This window comes from Coturnix japonica, chromosome 3 (assembly GCF_054131305.1).
Source record: "Coturnix japonica strain WE chromosome 3, WE-NBRP24, whole genome shotgun sequence".
NCBI lineage: Eukaryota > Metazoa > Chordata > Aves > Galliformes > Phasianidae > Coturnix > Coturnix japonica.
The window spans coordinates 40929246-40951394 of NC_140665.1; the positions used below are offsets into that span (position 1 = coordinate 40929246).

Sequence of the window (22149 nt, forward strand, 5' to 3'; positions counted from 1 at the left end):
CTAGATGCCTCCATTTTCTCTGTTGCTACATTGAGCATTTTAGAAGCCAAATACATACAGATCCACAACACAGCCTCCAAAGGGAGCCTCAGCAAACAGCAGGACTCCTACCCCAAGGTAGGCTCTCTGAAAGACACCTTTCTGCTGAATTCAGATTTATTTTCCAATCTCGGGCCACTGCCCATCAGTACAGAATAAGCAAGTTCCTACAGTCAGACCTTTCAAAAAGCCACTGAGGCACATCACATTATCATTAGCACCACAAGCACACCAGACACTGTATAGTTCAGACCATTTCATGGTCTGGCAGCTGTGCGCTTTCAATTGCTGTAAATTACACTGGCTATAGTTATGATGATCAGCAGCAGTGGTAAACATTTACATTGTCACACAACACAAAACCACATCAGGGAGGCTCATTGTGCTGGACACTGCTTAAATAACAAGGAAAAAATTCTCGTCAGTGAAATTTTTCTCTTTGTGTCCTGAGATATCTTTTTCCCTAAGCATCTCTTGCAGCCAACCATCTAGTAATGATCTGTTTCATTCATTGCCACTCAGCACTGAGCATTATCTGAGCAGTGTAACTGCTGGTTCTTCCTGGGGAGGTGAGGATAACGAGGCATCTCCTCAGCTTTGTAATAAGGCCACTCCTCTCCTCCTCTCCTTCTCCTCTTCCCAACATTAGATTCTCTCCAGTGGTGTCTGTGTGCACTGTAGCATTAAGACAGGCTGCAGCTGGGGATTCTGTGCACAATTCCAGCATAAAAATATAATAAAAAATAAAATGTGAATGGAGTATAGGTGTGCAGACACATGCTCCTGCCACTCTTTCTAGTGTTCAAGTCGTCATTAAAGCAGCATGTCAGGCTGCACAGGTTTTCCATTACAATCTGCTCTTCTGCCACCTTATCTCAGCTGGTGAAATTTCCTGTTCCGTTGCACATCTTACCATAAATATTATTTTTGAAAAAAATCAGGCTATTTTTTTTTTCTTATTCTTTTCTTAAGCAGTATCTCCATGTTGCTGATTCCTACTACTCTTCACAGAGCAGAAACACCTTATGGCTCACAGGTCTAGTTCAATAAATGTGTGATGGCTATTAAGCAGCAAAATAGCAACTCTCACTTGAGAGAGCGGCAGCGGCTCATTAAGTCCATTATCCACAGCTCCTGTTAACCATACATGTTGCTATGAGTGGTGTGAGAGTGTGGATGCTACTATTTCAAACACACAGTGAAGCAAAGCCCTCTTGCAGTGAAGATTTTTAGCAACTTCCTTTGCACCTTCATCAGCTCTGCTAAATGGAATTTAATTCAAATGGCCACTCAATTCATATACAAAACTTCCATAAGTAAAGACATACTCAGCTCCTAAAGGGAACGTATATTGCAGTACTTCAGAATGATTCTGAAACCATTTAAAAAGAGCTGTATTTTTTTACCCTCTGTGAATATAACACTGTTAGTATTTAAGAGTAACAGTGGTGACGTGTGCGGTATTTGTCTTAGTTTCCCTTTTCATTGTGAGCACAAGCTCTAAGCACAGCAAAGATTTAAGCAGAGTCTTTTCAGACAGCTTTGCTTTGGAGAAAAAGATGAATATTTAATACTTGCCACCATTTTACAGTATGCGCATGCAGTACATGCAGTATAGATGAATGAAGGTTCAGTGACAGGTCAGCAGCGTAGTTTTCAGGAAGAAAAAAAAAAGAACAATAAAAAAAAAATCCCTTTAGAAAAAAAAAGTGTTATTCATGTTTTATCTTTTAGATTTGCCACAAGTAACTTCTAACAAATAATGAACTGGTGCATGAAAATCTGTGTAGGTATCTTGATCCAAACTGGAATGATCTGAATATTAGAGAAAAGCTGACTAGGCTTTTGTTCTGTGGAGTCATTGGAATGATGTATACGATCCCTGCCAGGATCGTATCAGGTGAGGGCACATGTGCATGTTTTTAGCCACATAAATTCTCCCAGTTCTGCAGATTGGCCTCTTCAGAAAGAGATCAACACTGTCAGCCATGAAGAGATTTTAAGGAATCCTTCCCACTTCCCTTGGCCACCAGTAGAAGGAATGTAAAAAAAGGCAGAAGTGGTCAGTCAAAGTGTCTGCTCTGTACTTGGGGAAAAGGCTGAGCACACACAGATTTTCAAAGCTGTACAGAAATCCTTTTTTTTCCAAAAGAAGCCAAAGGTGATGCTAACGAGCAGCTACTCTCTCCAGACTTCTACAATCCGGAAAACTTGAAATCAACAACTTCAGAAGAGCTGATGAACAGCTCTCTGCATCAGTAATGTTCATTTTCTATGCGTCTTGAAACACTGGGGAAGTTCCAGGGTACTGGCAGAAAGCCTGTAAGATGGAAATATTAAAAAAGGTAAATGAGATGGTCCCATGATACCAGCTCTGTGCAACTGAACTGAGCCCTTGAAGAATATGCACACAGGTGATAGAGAATTTCATTTCATAAAGAAAGAAAAAAGAAAGATACAATTTCTATAGACTCAGGATTGACAGAATAAAATAAAATGCATGTAATTTTATCCTTTAAAAATCAGCTAAATTCCAAATTTGACTGATAGAGGATAAGGTTGAAATAAGCGTCTTCTGATAGACGTTTGGTTGGTACCATTTCCTATTGTGAATAATAAACTAGAACGACACAATATCATCATAGTAGATGTTAGAGGGGCTAGGAACAAGCCGGCTTGGAGATCTGGAAACAAAACTGTAGCTGGGAAATCATCTACCAGCACATTTTCTACAAGCAGGTTTTATAGATGTTCCATGAAACTTAGTTTTTGTATATATGTTATGCCAAATATGTGCCACTGATCTGAAAGGAAATGTAAAACAATACCTTACTAGGTTTATGATACATTAAAAAGACTGGAAACATGATAATGAGAGATTGGACATGTAAGCTGGGTGTAAAAGGAAAGTTCCTGCCGAAATATTACCACCTGTTAAATCCTGGGTCTAGGCAGAAAGAGCCCAGGCCAGGCATCAAAAACATTATCACCTGTGGTTTAGGCTAATAGCATGGAAACAATGAGGGAAGCAGGATTTAGCACTGATATGTATCTCATGTCCTCAAAGTGATTTACTACTTACAAGGCCAAAGATAAAAAGTTTTCTTTCTCTGTGGTTGCTGGATCACTCTGAGATAGTGCGGCATATATTCCCTGCAGAGGGGAGCACCTTTTTCAAGCCACTGAAGTGGTAGAGAAAGGTAAGCATTACCTTTCAATATGCAGAATGACAAATAGTGCTGGACAGTGATACTATGGTACTCTTCCATGTTGTAATCTGTGCAAGAATGACTTGAACCAAAGGTACTTCAGAAGAAGCCAGAGAGTAGAAAACACTACAGAAAAACTCGGGAAACCAGATAGTTAATTTTAACAAAACAAAGTTTAAGAGATGAATTAATCATAGAATCTATTTGAGGAACAGAAATGTGAAGGAGGACTCTTCAGATAAAGACGCAACTGGTTCTAACAGCTGGAGGTTGATGCTGACAAACTCAGACTAGAAGTAAATAATGTATTTTTAATAATAAACAACAAATGGAGCAACAAACTGCTGGTGCTTGTGGTGGCTGCTCCATCATCAGAACAAATAAACTAAGGGCTGGCATTTTTTAATGTATGTCTTTTTTTCAGAAGACATTAGAAAACAATTCAGAAAAGACCTGTGGTTTAAATTAGAGGTCAGACCAGCTGGTTATAGCAATCCCATCAAACTTTATCATCTACAAGCAATCAAGAAATTTAGCAGCAGCAGTCAAAGGCTGGCAGTACAGTAATGGAGAAATGAATGACCAAGGAGTCCCATGCTGACATGTCCTGTTTTGAAGACAGATATGAGAAGGTGACCAACTGGGCTATGCTGATGTGGATGGGATGGTGACTTAGGAAAGTGGAAATTGTTTGCCCACAGGAGACTTTGGCTAGTTGTCTGTAGAGGGCCAGGGTGGCCTGAGATGGGGAGGGCAAAGCTGTGTCTGGGTGGCCAAGCACAGGTGAATGGATAAGGGATGGTGCACAGGGGCAGGCAAGAGATGCAAAGCACTGCAGACGGCTGCCTGTAAAGCAGCCTTAATGAGCTGAAACATAGAATAGTCAGATCTGAAAAGATGACAGTGTAAAACCGCCTGGGCTCTTATCATTTTCAAGTGCTTTATTTGTTCAAAATCATCATGACATCACCCTTTCCCTCTGAGAGAGCTACTGTAATTGCTATTTACTGATTCAAGGCCTTTCAGGGTACTTTCAGAGGCCTTCTGCCTCCAGGCCAAAAGGCAATTACTTGTTCACCCATTTTCCATCAAAGCCAAAATAAAATCTGGAGAAAAGACCCACAAAGACATCATGGCAGCCCCTTCCCCTCCCAGAAGCAGCTCTACATGGTATGGAGCTGTCACCGGCCAGGCAGAAAGGTAAGCTAGCTTCTAGGGCTGGGAAGAAGATGGAAACAGGTAGCAGGGGCACAGAGGAAAGAAGGAGAGGTGAGGAACAGAGACAAAACAAGTGAAAAGCTCATTTCCATCCAGTACGATTTGAAATTGGTTTCTAAGTATAAAAAAAGTATGGACTCAATAGCATACTTTCTCCAACACACAGAAAGGCTTCAACAGTAGGAGGCCAGTCATTAAAAATCTCTTACCTGAGAGCAATTTATCTTCAAAATTTATCTTCATTCCTATTCTGTGTCAGTCACTGTGCTGCATCCCACCACATTTATAGCTTTCCTCAAGCTCAGTGATAGCATGTGTAATGCCTAAGAGGGCCAGCACACTAAGTTATGAGTGCCTCACCATAATTAGTTTTATTGCGATCATAAAATCTGCATTCTGACTAAATATTAGGCTAATGATATTAAAAACCTAAGTACTCCAAAAGGCAAGCGTAGCAGGATAGTATAAATCCACATGTTACATCAAATGTCTGATAGATAAATCATGGAGTTAGAAGCAAGGATTTTAATGTAAACTGTTTGCTAATGAAATGTTTTGTGGCTGAAAAAAAAAAAACCCAACAAAACATAAAACAAAAAAGGAACTCTAGAACTATCAAACTGAAAAAAGTCCCAATACATTGTTATGCCATTCTAAGGTAAACTTCTCCTGTGCTTACAGATGTGACCCAGCTCATTTTGGCTGCTGTGTCAAATCACAGCTGCAAATGGAAATGAGAGATACGACTGTGTCCAATGGACTGATTCCTAGCCCCTCTGCAGAGGTGCTCACTAGTTGTGGTGCCCTGGCAATGGACAGACATCTCCCAGACCTGGGCAGCTCCATGGGGATCACACACTGGTGGGATTCTGCTCAGTTTCTTTTGCGTAGCATTTCGCTGAAGGCTCAGATGCAACCCCAAAGTTTTAGTGCTTCTCAGAGAGATATGAAGGAGGTCAGGTAGGGACAGACAGTACACAGCAGTCACATCGCTTTTGTAATGTCACTGCTCATTTTACTCACAACTTGGGCAATCATTTAGAACAGGCTCACCAAGTAGCTCAGCTGATGTAGAAATTTCCCCCTAAATTTAGTAGAAGGATTTCACTTCTCCTTTTTTGCAGCAAGGCAAGAATTCACCCTGATGGCCGCAGTGCCATGCTTATACATCATTTAAAACACCGTCCGTCTCAGACTCCACAGGGAGAAAACCTCCCCCTGAGCAAAGCAGGGCTGTCAGGGGGCTCTGCAGGCTTCCTTCCCTGTGTGCACTGGCTCTGGGTACCAGCTGCATGCTGCCAGGGTTGCCAGCTCTGGCTCCCCTGCAATGGCAGGAGCACTCTCAGACTAATGCACAGATCTGTCAAAAAGATGAAGCAAAGGAAATGCTGGATTTTTTATAACAGCAGGGGAGACAGAGCCAGCTTATACTGGCACAGCTGTAGAAGGACATGAGAAGAAGCCTCTGCCTTTAGAGGGTCCTCAAAGCTAGCTTTCCAATCCCACCATGGGTGTTTTGGGAACGCCATTAAGCAAGTTTGACTCTGGACAAAAGTGAATAGCCCTGCCTCATTCCCCCAAGCTGCTGGCATTTCCAGAATTTCATAGGCATTTCTGAATTGATGTGAAACACCTGAAGGCCTTTTTCTTCCCCATTCCTAAATGTAAATGTGGCTTTTCAGATGATTTTGTTTCTTCTTACCAATCTCTTCTGTATTTTTGCACTGGTTTTCTTGGTTACCTCACAGATGGTCTCTTCTGAAACTACACAGCAAAATCCTTTTTGAGGTTCATCAAAGGCTGTTGCAAGGTGCATAAAGGCATTTTCAATGAATTCCCTATGCATGAGTGTGACTCAGCCCTTCATTTCCAGTCTTGCTGATTGCAAAAGTGGAAGAATAAGACTCTCTAGCTCCTTTCTTGCAGCTCCTCTCCTTGATACCAGCCCAGCAGCTCAAATCTGATGACCACTGCTCATCAGATCTACGTCTCTGCAGGACACAGACCATCTGTGACGTTACCTCTAGCCTAAGCATAATTTTTTTTTATACCAAATTAAATGTGCTCTAAAACACAAAGATGCTTTCCCCTCACTTAAACCACTTTTCAGAAGCACATTAACAAAATATATGATGTTCCAAGGTGCCCTTTGGAGGGATAGAAAACCCGGATCAAGTGAAGAGCACCTGGAGGCTTCCCAAATTCCCACTCCTAGGCTTCCCTGAAGCAAAGTGTAGGTCCTCACTGCTTCTTTGTTATACAGTTAAGAAAGCAACGAGCTGCACCTGAATAAGTACATGTGTTTGCTCTTCTGATGCTGTAACTATTGCTTATGCCAAGCAGACATGTCAAGGAGAGGTGGCTAATTGCTGGCCCCATTCTGACACTGCTATCCTTCAGGCAGCAATCACTCCATTTTTTTTCTTCTCTCCATTGCACAATCCTTCACTAAGAAAAAGATAACTCATCAGAACTGTTTCTTTTTAAACTCTAACTGGTGTTTGCATATAAAAGCCCATGCAAATTGTTTAAAAACCACACACAGACACACAACAAGAAAATAATGCTTTTGAAAGTAATACTGCCATTTCAGTTAGAAAAAACCTTGGCTTAGAAACCAATGACATCCCCGCACCTTTGCTTGTATCTGTAACTTTTGCCAACTTACACCTTGCAGCAGGAATGAGAGCTTTGTCCCTGGCTACCCCATCTGAGGAATGGTGCTGTACATGACCAGAATGATTGTCTGCTTTCAGAAGGCCTGATCTTTTCATCTTCAGTCTCCTCTTGGAGCTCTCCCTGGTTCTCTTTATCTTTTTTCTCTTGCCCTTTGCTGCAGGTCACTTCCAAACAGTTTACATGTCAACCCTTCCCTCACTGCTTAATTCTCCGCACACTCCTCACTCTCCTCTGCTTTCTGCTCTTCTACCTCCCACTGCTCCATACCCTCTTCTGCCCTAAAAAGAGGGCCAGAAGGGGACCTTGTTGGACAGTGCACTGATGATCACAGCGAAGAATCATGTCCCAGGTGCCCACACTAATGGACAAAGCACAGAGAATGAATGGCTTTACCACAGTGCAGGGTGTTCATAGACACTCCACTACACTTCCTGGAGGTTTTGACTAGCTTTCTTGTACAATGATTTTTTTTCTTTTGCCCTCTTCTTGGCAAAGAACCCCTCCAGCTGGTGGGGATCTGACAGCAGGTATGTCTCACTTTGCAGAGAGGTTTGGTGCAGCACCTTACCCTAGGGTCACCAGTGGTCTCACATGGAAAAGAGGCACCAAGAGCCCTTAAGTCCCGAATAAAAAACTCACCTGGAGATTGTATCTTCTTAGGTAACAGTAAATTCAGGAGTAAAACTGAAATGGATAACACCCTGGTACTTCTTGCCTTTTATGCTTTTGGAACAATTTGTTCAACCTTTCTAGGCAAGAGATGTGTTGAAAGCAGTTGGGAAAAGAGCAGGAAGGATTTATGTCCCATCTTGTTCCTGGGGTAATACCTGGGGAACAAAGAGTGCAGTTCAGCCATGCTCATCCAACACAAATCAGGTGGAAAACAATCATTCCTGATCTCTCAGAAGTTTTTACTGCCCAGATTAAAATAAATATATAAAATTCAGCTGGCTGTATTGAAGCCCTTTCTCAGAGAATGTATATGGTTAGTTCATGACAACAGTCTGAAAACCACTGCTTAACCAATTGAATGAATAGATGCGATACATCTAATTAAACCAACAGATGCATTATGAGAACACACTTCTGAGTATATGATGGCCTCATAAAGTGTTGCAGCAGACCAAGGGATTGTGACATTTTATGCTGAGTACTTTGCTCTGCCTGTTGCCTCTTCAAATGCCAGGTTTGCCCAAGGGAGATGCTCCATCTTCCAAGAAAGAAAGGAAAGAGCTGTATCTCAGAGGAGAGTGGGCCAGGCAAGCCCATGACGTTTGCACTTTAGTTGTCAGGGAAAGTGTGCTCAGTTTGCTGCTGACTGTCACCTGGGACAAATGAACACTGCCATCAGCAGAGCCAGGGGGCCCAGGCAGAAGACAGTGCCTCCAGTCTGCAGGCACAAATGGCTTCTGCAACTCTGCAACATGCAAGGCAGCTGGCCGGGGGTACCCCACCCCACCTCCCTCATTTGGGGGTAAGAAGCCCATGGCTGGTAGTACTCAGGGCCACGGCTCACCTGAGAACTTTGCCCGCTGCCTGACCAGACAGCACTGGGAAAGCCAGGGTTATTTTAGGCAGGATGTGTCAGCCCCGTTCTCCTCCTTCTCCCTAGAGCACCAATTGCTGCGGCAGCATGGATTTGCTGGACTAAAAGGGCCGAGGGTTTAATTGATATGATATGGCAGCTCAGATGTAATCTTATTATTCTGTCTAGCAGGACACATTATTCTCTATTTATCACACTCCTGTCGTTACAGATCTGCTGCCACTGTGCCTTGAGGACAGCAGACTATGCCTTTCCACTGGGCAGATCTCATCAGGGAAGAAGCAGCAAAGGAAGAGCTGGGATGGTTCCAGATAGCAGTAAATTTGTTGGAAAATGAGTCTTTTGGAAGTGTGTGTGTGAAGTGGAGAGCAGGAAATCCAGTTTGCATCTGACAAATGCAGATTTGCCCCCTACATCTCCAGAAAAGAGGGCAGCCTCCATTGGCTGAACAGTTCCAGTCTGATGCTCTCTGTGCTGAGCTTCCTGCCTCTATTTTTGTCCTACAGATCAGCCCACAATTGAGAGAAGAAAGCAAGAAGATAAACAATCCAAAGATGCAAAACAAATAATTCCAGGTCAAAAAATATCTGGTTGATTGAAATGGTTTGACAAAATAAACAACAACGATCCCCTTCTGCATACTATTCTTTCCCCCTGAATTTTCCTGCTGGCCCTTAAAACAAAAATACAATTATCAGACTGGTTCTAGGTCTATTTGTGCTCATTCTGATTTAACAACAGCCTACAGTGACACTGCTGCTGGCTGTGACTGCATCTCCTGACAGTTTGGCACGGCGAGAGGAAGCTTGGCTGGTTAGAGGGACATACCCACAAGGATTCCACAGAGAAGAGCCCGCAGACACGTGGCTGTCACACAGCGGCTGTGGGGCACGAGGGGAGAAGCAGACAGTTAGCAAAGTGCCATCATCAGTGCAGCTACATGGACAGCAGTTCGCATGCACAGATCTGAAAATGCCTCTCAGAGGAGGGAAAACATAATTAGCGCAGTATGCCATAGGATAGATGTTAAAGCAATCTGTCTAGCAGACAGCTAGTACAGTGCACAATAATACAGATGTTAAACCAATGACCCAGAATCTAGCCAGCTAAAATCTTAATCCCCTTTAAATAGATTCACAGACATCCTTTCATTGCAAACATTTGATCCGAGCAGACACTGTATACTGTTGTGTTGTATTTATAGAGCACTGTGACAAAAGTTTGAGAGGTTTGCCCTTAAATACTTCTATTTTTCCCTGTTAATTTGTCAGCAAAATGCTGTCTTTGCACAAATGCTTTTGAGATGGAAAGAAAAGAACATCAACTCCAGATCCACAGCCAGATAACTAACAAAAGGCTCTGTGCAAGCAAGCAGCCTGTGTGAGGCAAAGCAGAGAAGGGGTGCCCCAACTTGCACAATCACCCACCAGCTCAGGGCTGCCCAGGGCCCCATCCAACCTGGCCTTGATCACCTTGTGCCTCTCCCCATGTTGACAAAAATGGGTCCACTTCTTATGGAGTCTCCTGCATGCTCCTTTCTTCCCCTCCCTCCTTCTCAAGACGGCATTTTCATGGTGGTCCTGAGGCTCCCAGGGCTGCAGCCCTGGAGACAGTCAGCGTCTGGGAGAGTCAGCAGAAAGCGCCCAGGTAAAAGCATCTAGTGGAGCCAGTGTGGCCTGGAACAGCAGACACAAATGATTGGGCGACAGCACAGATAACTTTCCTGCAGACAACACCAGTGTCTGGAGGTAAAAAGCATGTAATAACTTATTACAAAAGGTCTTGATAGCTCATGGTCTAAAGCAAATAGCTTGGCTTGAGGTTTGTGACTGCAGAGCAAGCAACATGGTTTATATTGCCTGCCTTCTACCAAAGGGCTATTGCAATGGAGCGGGACTGTCAGCTTGCTATATCCCCTGTATCTAAAGCAAAGATTACTCACAGTGAACAAAACAGAACAAGAAATAAATGCACCTGAGTGAGTCAGTGATTTTCTTTGCAGGGGAATAATACCCAACACAAGTAAACAGGCTTGAGTTTAATTTTCACCTTTGCACTCCTTCATATTTGGCTCCTTATCTACAATAAAGCTTTGAAAATACCCCAAGAGCTGTTACGTGAGTAGAAGTTCGAACATCCAAATAGAGAAGGATAGGGCTCCCAGCAATATAATCCCATTCACAGCATTTAAAGTGGTTGAGATTCGTTATTCTAACTATTCCTGCCAGAAGATAGATGCAGAGCATCACTCTTCTGATGAATAGAAATCTTCCGATTTTTTCTCCTCAATTTATTTATGGATAATTTATACACATTTGTTCTTGTGCCAATATTGTTCATCTCCCAGCTCTTTTCCCTTCTGTTTATTTGCCTATGGAAAGCAATCATATCACTCTTAGGCTTAATTTAGTAAAGCAAATAAGCAAAGTTCTTCTAGGTTTTTTGTTCATTTTTTCTTTTTTTTTTCCCTGTGAAATAGGACTTTCATTTCCTGCTCATCTCATTAACCCCTTTCTGAATATACTTCTGCTTAGCCCTCAAGCCTGATTTCTACTGTATCTACTACAGGTTTTCCATATAAGGCTCTTTCCGCATCTTACAGAGTTGAAAGATCAGCATCTCTGTAGGAGACCACATTTTCCTTACTCTGTTGGAAATACTTTACTTGAAGGCACCTAAGATGAAGTTTAACTTTTCAGTTCTTCACTATGTCAGTTCTCCCTGTTGTCATTCCCATCTAATGAACCTGTGTCAGCAAAAAATCCTTCCTATTATCTCCAGTATTTTATGCAAGTGAATTTCAGTCCCTTTTATACATCCAAAAGGCATCTACTTCTCTCTGAGCGAAGTCTGGATCCTCAGTCATAAAAGGGAAGCTCTGAAAGTACTGCCTCCTGTTTTATTATGTTGGCTCATAGTGCCAGAGGTGGATGTTGCCACCAACATGGCAGTGGAGGCTGAACCTTCCCACCAATATTCTGCTACATTTTGTTGCTGTGTGACAGATGCAGCAGAGGGGCAGTCTGACACAGTGGTATTTGACGTGGAAGTATGCATGAAGCAAACATTTGCCATTGAATTCCTCCATATGGAAAAAGGAGCAGCCACTGACATTCAGTGACGGTTGCTGAATGTTTAAGGAGACTTACTCTGTGGTTAGTACCAATGACTTTTGAACTAATATCATTCATGAAAATAATAGATCAAAGCAGACTGCTTCTATAGGAGTACAGTAAAGTGAGAAAGGACCAGCTTACATCTATTTTTCGTCTCCTACTACTATCTTGTCCAATTCCTAGTGCTCTCTTCTCAGAAGTCATTACTTCGAACTTCTTTCCCAGTAGATTTTTCCCTTTGCTGAGGCCGCACATTCTTTAGGTTTTGGTTTTTTAATTCCTAGTTTAAGGAAACAACAAACTTGAACACTGAAGCTGTCTGCTCCGCTTGGCTTTGCTTACTCATTCCCACACATTTCTCAGAATTTGCACTGAAAAAAACCCAACCCTCTACATTTTTCTTTTCGCCCATTTACTAAATATGCTGTGGCTAGTTGCTCCACAGTTTTCTAAAAGAAGCTCTTCTCTCATACCTCCACTTGTTATTGAAACTAAGTATAAAATGCCATCATTTTCCCCTGATTACATTTTTTGCTGATGAAAGTTTTTGACTATCACACATAATAATAACTAGGAATAACCAGACTTTGATTTGTTCTGCAGTTTGTAGCCAGAATGATTTTCTGAGGAGAACAGCACAGTCACTGCAAGTGACTATTGATGCACTGATTAGCGGGGTGCTTAAGCTCATGAGACAATTGATTTTGAATAATGTTAATACTAGGCAGGTGCACTGCTATCTTGCTAAACCAGAGGGACTAAGAAATAGCAAACACATACAGTCTGGATATGTGTTTCCTAAATGAAGTATGAATAGAAGAATAAGAAGAAAAACCACAAGCTTGTCTACAAGTTCCTTAAATGAAGCGTATAACAGCCTACAGATCATTTACAGGCAAGGAATCCTGATTTAGAAACATTTATTATGGTGCTTGTGACCTCAGTTAGGCAAACAGGAGGGGAAAAAAAGGGAAAATACAGGCAGAGGATCAAGAATTCACTGACTTGCCATTTTTTTTTAAGCAAAGAGTGAACAGCATATTTGGACTTACTGTGTGTATGACTCAGGCAGAGTATCTTCAGGAAGTCTAATTATTAAGTGCAATTTGGGGGGAAATTCTGCAGGTCAGATTTTACTTGAAATATGTGCGCTCTGGGCAGCTTACACCATTCTGCAGAAGCTGCATTATAGCATTTCAACCCCATGTTGTCTTCTGCAAGGACATTATTCTGCATTTCACTTCAAGGGTCTTTAACAAGACTTTTGGAAAAAGAAAAGGAAAATCCCAAGAGAAGAAAGCTCTCATGTTTTTCTGAATGATACTTTTTACTCAAAATGAATCAATAAAGGCCAAATGGCATTTGTATTTGTCTAAAGTTACCTGACTCTTAGAAGCTTGCCTTTAAATCATGGGACAAAACCTGTATTTCCAAAGCAGCAGACAGTGTTGAGTGGAATCTGTGAATACATTGCCTGAAAAAGGTCTTCTGGATCTAAGCAGCCATCATGAAGAGAAAGTTTGCTAAATTTTTAGCCAAGTGGACCAAGTGCACACTATACTTTCCAGCTTCACTGGAGTTGTGTTAAGGACAACTAGGAATGCAGAGTTTGTGACTGTGTGGCTGTGGAAATGTGAAAGCCATCTGGCTTGGGAGCCTGACAGTGTCAGAGGCTGTTGCTGGTTGCAGGGATGTGTTTCTCATTTTTAAACACTGCAGCAAGCCAGCTCACTCTTCAAAGAGCAGCAAGCTTGGTCATGTATGGTTGCAAATCCCCTGCCACCCCTGCTCCAACACGTTATCTCCCTGGGATTACCCAGAAACATGAAAGATGCACTTCCATCATCCTAAAACTGACAAGTGGGCTGAAGGAAAACATTTGCTCTGAGTGTGAGCTTAATGAGCTCTGGTGTTATCTTGGAGACCAAATGCCCAAGTGTTTCTAAATGAGCATGTGGGCTTACCTCCTGTCTTTTTTCACTGATAGTGAGCACATAGATAAAAAACAGAGAGCCTGCTGTGGGGAGGCAGTGAAGCTCTTCAGGTCTCTCAGGAAGGCTAGTGGGCAATCTATGCAGAGAAAAAGGGTTGGGGTTGGCTGTTTCAGATTCAAGCAATGCCAGAACAGCATCCACACCCCACTCCTTTGCAAGACTGCCCCTCTCTAGTTGATGGTGGGCTAGGATGACTTTTGGCTACCAAAAACATATTCCAACATCCCCAAAGAAGAGAGATTTTCATGATCTTTGTTTCTGCTCAGTGTCTTACCTTTCAAGCCCTGCCAGCCCCTGACATTTCTTGGTGGATGTGGTGATGTATGCCCAGAACAGCTGAGCTGACAGAGGGAGGCATCTTGCTCCAAGCCCCGACAGTCTTGTTCTGCAAGTGGGATAAGAAGTGGGAGAAAAATGCCACTGTCAATTAGCCAGTGTTTGTACAAGAGATGGTTGAACCCCATGGAGTTTTGTTAACCCCATGGCCTCTTTGTAAGACCTGCCTGAGTTCATGAACCTATTCCCACATTGTAATTTAAACCCACACATTCTCTTTTGAGGTGGGGTTAATAAAAACATGCTTCTAATTAAGGAACGCACAGCGCTGTGTGTTGGGGCACAACACTGTGTGTCAGTTGAGGCAGGCAGATGCTTTCGGCAGTATCTGACTATGCACACACTGCCATTCATTTTTACTTCTTTGCTTCACTTTCACAGCTCCTTGGAAGTTATTAGTCTGCAAGCTGAATTTTCTCACTATATTCCTTCACAGGAATTTGCTTTCTTGGCACCCTCCACAAATTAACAAGGCTCTCCTGACATAGCAGGCCTCACTCCAGGCCCACAGGTCTGGAAAAACACACCAGACCAATCCTCTGCTCTTTTGAAAACAGCTTTCTACAACCACAGAACACAAAACACCCCCAGTATTTCCTGCCACTCGCAGCAGGGATGCAGGCCTGGATGCTTGGCCAGGCCCAATGTCCCCCCATCACCACTGCTGCTGCTCAGTGCTGGTAAGGAATGCAGAAGCATTATCTGTTCACAGCTTTATTTCTCCCCTGCATTAGGTTGTGAGGAATACCCAAAGATGGGACTAAATTAAGTACAGTTCAAGGCAAGATTGAATTGGGTCCACATTCAAGTCGTTCCCTTCATATTAACAGCACCAATACAATGTTTCAGAAGGTATATGTTAAAGCAATGCCACCATTTGAACACACCATTGCAAACTCAGTGCTAACAAGGCAGGCTGACAGCTCCAGTTTGGCATCTACCTAGAATTAGAACCTGGTTTCCAGAATACAGTATGGGTTTTTTAAACACTTCTGGGGAGATTTTTTGGGTCAGCTGATGTTTCTTGATATTATAGCTACAGGAATTGAACTTAAACAACACAGTCATATTTCACTTCAGAGCATTCTGAAGCTTTGCGTTTGATATTATTTGTTGTATTATGAATATATGAACTTGGATCTGCGCTGCTAGTCATGCCACCTAACGCCAACAAAATGAACACAGCAATGGAGTTTACACCACAGACTTGATCCCTCACCTTTTCTAGCATAAGGAGGTGTCATCTTTAGAATGAGCACATAAACACAGCCATTTAAAAAATAATCTAATTCAGTACTTCATGCTTTTGAATATTTACTCTTTGCTCATCTAATCCTATCAGACAAGGTAAATTTGTATTTACAGACACAATCTGGTAAGCTTTTTTGATTCATTAATGTGCTTGCTGATTTCTATGCCGATGCTGATTTGCCATGAAAAGAGGTTGGAGAAAATGTATTCAATTACATGAAGAGACATTTTCAGCTAAAACTCAGTTTGCACTGGCTCGCCTCACTGCATGTGGAAGCCCAGTGACATTTGATTTAGTTCCCAGGTCACAGAGCTGACATCCCCATCCTGCAAAAAAAAAGATGTGCTTTGCCGTTTCCAATAACTACAGCAGAAATCCTTTCCCTTTCTCACTTAGATTTCCTATTACTTTTGTATGGCTTGATCTTTATTTACATGAAGGCTGTTATCTACAGCAAAATAATAGAGTATATAGGTACCTGCACTAGCTGCTGCTTCTTCAAAGTGGCTGCCTATTCAGCTTCACTATGAACAAGACTGGCCTGGGGCTGCTACCTTCTTGGAGCAAAGTCTGTGCTGGCTTCCTGTGGTACTCATTGCACATGATGCAATGACTTCTTTCCCAACAGTTTCTTGTAGATATAACCTCTGGATACAAAGCACTTGCCCTGCAGGGTCTCCCACACAGGAATGCAACTCAAGACCCCAGCTTTTAGACCCCTGACCCACCAAGAGTGGCAGCTGTTTGGTGGGAGCATAGCTGGGTGGGCATATCAGGTTCTATCAAAGGGAATAGGATTGGTAAAATTCTGACCTCCGGAGACTGAGAGATCAGGGGCACCATACACGTGCTTGGTGTGTTCACTCAAGGAGCAATTTCTTGTCCTCCTCACCCTCCCAGTTTTCCTTCACAAATGACAGTACAGGTCCTCTATTCAGACCCCAACTGCCTTTCTCTGTCTGCAGCTCCAGCCGCAATGTGCTAATATTAGGTGCACAGGGGCTTCATATCTGGAAATGTGGCACATGGGGACTTCAGGGAATCATCCTACTGGTGTCAGGAAGCCATAAAACCCAGTTACTAGTGCTTTTACCATTGTGGCACTGAGATAGCCCAGAAGATTATTATCAGCTACTTCAGGTTTTATAAAAGACCTTAAGAAAATGAAAGCTGGAGTCTGAATGGATCAGCTCTAACCCTTTAATGCTTCAGTTTGTAATTCTTTTTTTTTTTTGTGAATGGTTTTCATATAAAAAGAAAGGAAATAGCATTTCAGGAAGGATAATGCAACTAACAATAACAGGTCATAAAACTGTGCACTCTCCTCATTCCTTTAATTCCTCAGCTGTCTGCTTGCAATGCAGAGGGAGAGAAATGAAAGAAAATTAACAAAATGTAGTGTGGAGTGGTCTAATCAGTGAGTTGGATGTCTCAGTGTAAGCTAAGTGCTGACACTGGCAGAGTCTGTAATTTCATTGGCTGTGCTACCAACTTGAACAGGCCAGAGCATCAACTGGCTCATAACAGCATATTATATTTTATAGATCACTCTGCTTTCAATAGTAAGAAAGCATCCTATTATCCTATCTATGGTTCTCAAGTCCTTTCCTGTAGAAACAGACCAATAACAACTAAGTTTTTAATCTTCTCCTGTAATTCATTGGATTTAAAATCTTTTACAGGTGTCCTGACTACATGAGACACACAAAATCTAGCTCCATTATGCACAAAGCATTTTTATAACTGAATTCACATTCTTGGCTTTTCTTTTTTCTTTTCTAATGACATGCTGATTGTGAACTTTGCCTCTTCCATCTCCCTGCATAAAACTCTACCTTGGAGCCCCCTGTTATAGCCATCTATTTTTGCTGGGCAAAATACAATCAAGCCATAAACTCCTGAAAGGGTGTTTCACAGTTTTATCACTCTTGGAGGATAAGACATGAAGATAAAGTTGTCATGGTTTTATGATTTTTGGTTACTGGTATTCTACGTCATAACATCATGTAGTGCACTGGGACTTAAGGTGTTAATGCTCCAGTTCTGGGTACCTGTCCAGGGGGCTTTGCGGTCAGAGAGGAGATGATAGAACTCTTGGCAGGGTCACCTGATTGGGTTTTTTTTTCTCTTCATCGCTCTTCTCCTTTGCCTCTCTTGTTGCTGCCTGTCCTGACTGCACACATCAGTATTACTGTAAGGCCTACAGCTTTCAGATACTCTCTTATTATATTTGATTTATTAGCTTCAATTCTAATTATACTGTATTATAGTGTGTTATCTTGCATTCCAATGCAATCTTCAGTAAATTAGTTTGTTTCTCCTCAGATCATTGCTGATGTTTTAAATTATTTTGGGGTCCCCTGTTTCCCTTTTCTGGAGGTGAGGACTTTGTGAAATTCCCCCGCCCCACTTGTCACAGAACCAGGCCAGACCAGCCCATAAACTGTTGACAAAAGTACAACAATTCATCAAGTTGCAGCATTTACAGAGCTATGGTAATTGTAGAGAGACATTCAGGTTGCTGTGCTCTCACTCCCAATAGTGAGACACTACTATTGTGAGTAGACAAAGATAGTACAAACAGGGCTACATATGGAAAGTTCTAGAACTGCCTCAACACCATCATGTTATCCTTTTCTTGAAGACCTCCAGGAATGCTAACTTCACCTCCTTCCTTGGCAGTACTGGTAATCAACGTCCACCATATACCACTTCCTTCTTGAATTACTAGAGGCGGAGGTGGGGCTAGACTAAACAGACTCATAGATCACGGAGACCTTGGGAAAAAAAGAGTCTGAACTAAACTGAAAATGAACATCCCACCTCCTTGTTAGCCTGTCAGTATATGAGTAACCATTCCAAGGGCACTAGTTTAACAGTAAAGATTTCAGAAAAAGGACCTTAGCTACCCTTAAGACACCACAAAGGTTCAAGCTTTTCATCACAATGCTGCTTCAGCCAAAATTCATCATGAGTCTGATGGCTTTTGGAGAAGCAATAAAGATGCTAACTTCTGAAATCCTTCTATGTTATCTCTTAAAAAGTGAAAAAACAAATATTAGTCCTGGTATCCATCACTTTTATCTTCATAAGCACTTACTAGTTGCTAAGCAGTTCTATTCCCATTTTGTTGATGGAAAAAGGCAAAAAGAAAAGAACACAAGGGGCTCAAGATGGCATAGAAATTAAGTGACAAACATACTACTATTCACTCACGGGTACTAGCTTCAATTTCATAAGCTATCTTTCCTCTGTTGAAAGGTAATAATTATATGGCAGAGTACTACATGGTCAGCTCTCTCTCTATATGTGTGTGTGCACAGTAATTGCTCTCATCTAATCTGATGTTTCAAGTTTCAGTCAGGAGCATCTTGAAGAAATGAAGTTCATGGGAGATGAAGTCAGCTGTCCTCTGTTCACCCAGTACAAAGCTCGAGCATCAAATGTACACAAGAAGGACCCTGGCACTTTACTTGCATCCATCTACTATGACCCACTGGAATCAGTTTGGTCCCCACATCCACTCAGCATTGGCCTTTCTGCTGAATTAATCAACAAAAGCTGGAAATGACAGTTGCGGCTTTAAAAACATGAGTATCAATTTACTGGCAGCAGGGTAAGATCCTACAACCTCACAGGCCATTTAGAAGCCCTCAAATGGCAATGATTTTTACTCACACTCTCTGTGGGCTAAATTCAAGCCAGTTGTCTAAAAATGTTCTAAAAATCAGCTATCATCTAAAAAATTAGCAATCAAATCTCTTTAGATTCCAAACTCTCTTTGACAGACCCAGGTTCACTGAAAACCATAATGGGCTGCTCATGAAGAGGGAGCATCCCTGGAGCTCCTCTCAGCAGACTGCTGCACTTCCATGGTGCTGGGCGAAGAGACTAACTTGGAAGCTTTGTTAACTGTAAATTACATAGCAACAAAGGCAAATGCAAAGGACTCCAAAACAATTAAGCAGAGTCAGGCAAAAGGATTTAAGGAGTTTTTATATAGTCAGCAGTCAAGGACTTGGCTGTTTTACCTCCGGCTGAGGAAGTTTTCCAATGCTTGAATGAAGGGTCATTTGCAGCATTTCAATCAGACTGAAAAACAGCTGTACCTGGCTCAAGAATAATAATAATAAAAAAAAAATCAGTGTGTTACAGGATGGACTTCCTCCCTATGGAGTGCTAATTACTCCTTCAAAGGAGGAAAAGCATAGCTCAGGTTTTTTGTAAGGAGCAGGGAATGTAGGCCCGTAGAATGAGATGAGGACTCAACTGGCAGTATATAGAGGGCAGGCTAGGTTAGAAGAACATGTGGGCCTACCTGTTGCATGGAAACCATATGCCACTGATATTATTTTGGCCCTACTAGTCGCAATTTGCAAAGAAAATTGGATGTTCTAACTCCAGTGGCTGCTGGTATAGTAGGACATTTTGCTTGAACTACACCATTATAAGAAAAGAGACAAGCTTGTGTGCTTTAATGGATATTTTTGAGAAAAAAAAAAAATAGTACCTGCAGTATTGATATTTAGAGTCTTATAGTATGCAACTTCTTCAAATAATGTGATTCTTTTTATTTGTAGCAATTTGTTTTGGTGAAGTGTTTCAGATATTTGGCCAGCTCACTGACTCCAGTGCTTATTGTTGCATAAATTGAATTTCTGACATTTTCGTTATAAAAGTACGACAGGACATTTTTAACCAGGGTAGTGAGTAGCATACCACCTAGTTTAATTTAGACTCAAACAACAAGTTTTGGCTGTAATCAGCACAACCTATGTGAAACAGAGAGAGGCTTATGAACCTGGAGCTCCACCAGCCCAGATGAATGCCTGAGCTGTGAGGATGTCAAGAAAAGAGGCTGTTCTGTTATTAGAAAGTGAAAAATTGGAGCTCATACACAGAGGAGGAGAAAAGGCAGATTTTAAGATTTGTTGTGGAAGAATTAAGACATTTCTCACCCAAGTGCAGTGGGTATGACTTGGTCTCATGCTGGAAGACAGAGCTGAGGCCAGCTGGAGCCCACATGACATATGACCACAGAATCATATAATGGTGTGGGTTAGAAGATCATCTAGTTGCAACACTTTGTCCCCAGGGAGGGATGCCTTCCACTGGTAGTTACTCAAAGCTCCATATAATCTGGCTTTGAACACTTCCAGGGATGGAGCATCTGTGACTATCATGTTTCCAAAATCCCAATGATGAAAATGCACTCCTAGGCCCGTGCACTTGCTCAGGCATGAACAAAGAGCTGATCCATGTAGCAAATAGACAGGAACCATGACTTGCATCTTAATGTTAGTGCAGCAACAAGAAAAGGAAGAAAGGTACCTCAGAACAAGGAGGAAAAAAGAAAAGGAAAGGCTGAGGATGAAAAGAAGTGGGGTTATCTGTCTTGCATTGTCAAGCTTTACTAAAACCCTCCTGTTCCTCCTTACAGCCATATCATTGGACCTTCTTCTTCATGATCTTCATTTTTATGCAATACAACAAGGAAATATGACTCTACTTCTTTGGTAGCTCTGCACACAGAACCCTTAACTTCCATCTCCTCCTAATGCTTTGCCCTTGCGGAAGGCCATCACAGCAACACTAAGAGAAGTTACAGCACATCCAGAGAAGTTAAGGCAAATGAACACAGAGCAAGATTCTACGGAGATTTGAGAATGCAGTGTTACTCATAGGCTGTAAAACTGTTGTAATTCAGATTCCTTATTTCCATTGTAGAGCTGTGAGTCAACCAAACAGAGAAACTTTCTGATTTCCATGAGGTTTTCATGGTCAAGGGTTAGTTGCTCGTCTGGAATGTAACATATGCTCGTCCCCATGGAGTTCCTATGTTGATATCACATTTTCTGATTCTTTATGGGAAGCTCAGAAGAATCCAACCCACACACATCTGCTTAAGGTGACAGGAAAAGGAGAGGGAAAGTGAAGTTTTCAAATGTTTTTCCTCTGCTAACCCCTTAGAAATTTCATCATTTCATCCATATGCAAACATAGTAAATATCAGGTCAGTGACAGCTGCTTACCATACATGTCCTTTGCAATTACTAGTTCAGGGACCTTTCATTAACATTTAACACATACCTGGATGAGGTCAACATTATTATAACTCCTGCTGGGGAAAATGCTGCGATCAGCAGAGAACATGGTGGGGGGAGATGGAAAGGAGCGGGGTTGTGCAAATCATAAGCACATTGCCACATATATTCACATTCATCATAGGCATCAGGTGCTTATGGCCTAAGTGGAATGCCTCACACTGGCTCCATAGGAGATGTGAGACTAAACTCAACCAGTTTGCCATTCAGAAATATCCCAAGGATACAACAAAGCCACATTTCTTTTCCTGCTCCACAATAGGAGAAATATGACATTAAAGCCAAACTTATCTTCTGCTAAAGACCTTTGTAACCAATGTTGCAGATTTTAATGAGCAACCCTGCTACTGATGAAACAATTCATTCAGCTGCAATGCATTTCAGCTCAGCATCTATGCTTTTCTTCTCAGCTGAGAAGATTATACCATCAGTGTCAGCAGTGCTGTTTTTTCATACCAGTTGTATGTGGAACCTACAATGACTGTTTGTTTATTTTTTTCCATCCCAGTTTTCAAGACAAAGGGAATAAGAATAGTAAAAACTTGACAGCTTCTACTGCAAGAAGAGCTGTTTTGCTGTAATACAGCACATTACCAGAGAACTACGTAATAGATCTTGAAAGGTTCAGCTTACAAAGCATTTTAAGCCAGTTTTTG

The 22149-nt window shown here is 41.9% G+C and overlaps 1 long non-coding RNA gene across 2 annotated transcripts in view; it reads right to left on the reverse strand.

The window, feature by feature from the left end:
* Nucleotides 1–2099: 2099 nt before the first annotated feature.
* LOC107311478 (uncharacterized) overlaps nucleotides 2100–22149 on the reverse strand; it is a 103726-nt gene continuing 83676 nt past the window's right edge. The window contains exons 4-5 of one of the 2 annotated variants that reach the window (XR_001554086.3): nucleotides 14076–14186; nucleotides 2100–2359 (exon numbers count right to left, since the gene is read on the reverse strand). This is a non-coding gene — a long non-coding RNA (uncharacterized LOC107311478). The remainder of the gene's footprint in view (nucleotides 2360–14075; nucleotides 14187–22149) is intronic. The other variant, XR_014944772.1, reaches the window with a different exon arrangement.